Source organism: Anastrepha ludens, unplaced genomic scaffold (genome assembly GCF_028408465.1).
Source record: "Anastrepha ludens isolate Willacy unplaced genomic scaffold, idAnaLude1.1 ptg000082l, whole genome shotgun sequence".
NCBI lineage: Eukaryota > Metazoa > Arthropoda > Insecta > Diptera > Tephritidae > Anastrepha > Anastrepha ludens.
The window spans coordinates 112,501-115,000 of record NW_026530037.1 but is presented as its reverse complement, the minus strand read 5'-3'; the positions used below and the strand labels follow the sequence as shown (position 1 = coordinate 115,000).

Below are 2,500 nucleotides of genomic sequence, written 5' to 3'. Positions count from 1 at the left end.
ATATATAAATTTTATTAATAGGACTATGAATAAGTTCGTTACGGTTTTACAACAGATGGCGTAACTTGATTATTATTCCATCGATCCACATTTCCAAACATTCATTGGAGAGCTACTGTCGTAAGGCACAAACGTCAGTATAAGTTTTTTATTTGAAGCGTAAACAACAATATTTTTACCACACTTGAAAATGTCGAATTTCGTGCCAAATAATGTGTTTTTGCGGGGAATTCTTCTTCATTATTTTAATATGAAGAAAAAAGCAGCCGAAAGTCATCGTATCTTGGTGGAAGTTTATGGTGAGCATACTCTATCTGAGCGAACGTGCCAGAAGTGGTTTGCACGCTTTAAAAGTGGTGATTTTGGCTTGGAAGACGAAGAACGCGAGGGTGCGCCGCCAAAGTTCATGGATACCGAATTGGAGGAATTGCTCGATCAAGATCCGGCTCAAACGCAAGAAGAGGTTGCAAAAACTTTGGGAGTTGATCAATCAACCATTTCCAAACGTTTAAAAGCCATGGGAATGATCCGAAAGGTAGGCCATTGGGTGCCGTATGAATTGAAGCCAAGAGACGTTGAACGCCGTTTTATGGCATGCGAACAACTGCTTCAACGGCACAAAAGAAAGGGTTTTTTGCATCGAATTGTGACTGGCGATGAAAAGTGGGTCCATTACGACAATCCAAAACGTCGGGCAACGTATGGATACCCTGGCCATGCTTCAACATCGACGTCGGCGCAGAATATTCATGGCCTGAAGGTTATGCTGTGTATCTGGTGGGACCAGCTGGGTGTTGTGTATTATGAGCTACTGAAACCGAATGAAACGATTACGGGGGATGTCTACCGACGACAATTGATGCGTTTGAGCCGAGCACTGCGAGAAAAACGGCCGCAATACGCCGATAGACACGACAAAGTTATTTTGCAACATGACAATGCTCGGCCACATGTTGCACAAGTGGTCAAAACATACTTAGAAACGCTCAAATGGGATGTCCTACCCCACCCGCCGTATAGTCCAGACCTTGCGCCATCCGATTACTATCTCTTCCGATCGATGCAACATGGCCTGGCTGACCAGCACTTCCGTAATTACGATGAAGTCAAAAAATGGATCGATTCGTGGATTGCGGCAAAACCGACCGAATTTTTCACAAAGGGAATCCGTGAATTGCCAGAAAGATGGGAAAAAGTAGTAGTAAGCGATGGACAATATTTTGAATATTAAATTTGTAACCATTTTACGTCAATAAAGTTTCAAATTTCGAAAAAAAACCGCACGAACTTATTCATAGTCCTATTAATATTTTTTTTTATTAAAAACTTGAAAATTTTCGGCTTTCGCCTTGAACTTAGGACCGACTAACTCGTGATCAACCACTGTTCACACGAAACCCTTCTCCACTTCAGTCCTCCAAGGTCTCATTCGATTATTTGCTACTACCACCAAGATCTGTACCAATAGCGGCTCCATGCAGGCTTACGCCAAACACTTCTAAGCACACTATTGTACCCTCCTACTCACTAAAGTTTCAAAATTTATAAATCAATCGAAATTGTTTTATAAATCATCTACTTTAGCGGTAATGTATAGGTATACAACTTAAGCGCCATCCATTTTAAGGGCTAGTTGCTTCGGCAGGTGAGTTGTTACACACTCCTTAGCGGATTACGACTTCCATGTCCACCGTCCTGCTGTTTTAAGCAACCAACGCCTTTCATGGTATCTGCATGAGTTGTTAATTTAGGCACCGTAACATTACGTTTGGTTCATCCCACAGCGCCAGTTCTGCTTACCAAAAGTGGCCCACTGGGCACATTATATCATAACCTCAACCTTCATATCAAGAAAGGTGAGGTTCTTACCCATTTAAAGTTTGAGAATAGGTTAAAATCGTTTCGACCCTAAGGCCTCTAATCATTCGCTTTACCAGATAAGATTATTTTATATAATTTTTAAATGCACCAGCTATCCTGAGGGAAACTTCGGAGGGAACCAGCTACTAGATGGTTCGATTGGTCTTTCGCCCCTATACTCAATTCTGACAATCGATTTGCACGTCAGAACTGTTTCGGTCTTCCATCAGGGTTTCCCCTGACTTCAACCTGATCAAGTATAGTTCACCATCTTTCGGGTCACAGCATATATGCTCAAGGTACGCTCCAGTTAGAGGTATAAATAATAATAAATTATCATTATACATAACTATATGGAACGCCCCGGGATTGAATTAATTGACTATTTAAGAAAATAGACTAAAAATTAATCCCATTATATTTTTAAGTTAAGTTAATTATGCCATTAAGTTTAATATAACTCAATGACTTGCACATATGTTAGACTCCTTGGTCCGTGTTTCAAGACGGGTCCCGAAGGTATCCTGAATCTTTCGCATTGTTAATCATATAAATGCATACAAATAAATATTAATATCATAGATATTAAATTTTTTGTAAAATTCAAAAAATGAATTTTAGCATTATATATAATAAAATC

General features: G+C 39.8%; 1 pseudogene; it reads right to left on the bottom strand.

Annotated features, from left to right (window-relative positions):
* LOC128870913 (large subunit ribosomal RNA) overlaps window positions 1-2,500 on the bottom strand; it is a 6,329-nt pseudogene that overhangs the window by 3,182 nt on the left and 647 nt on the right.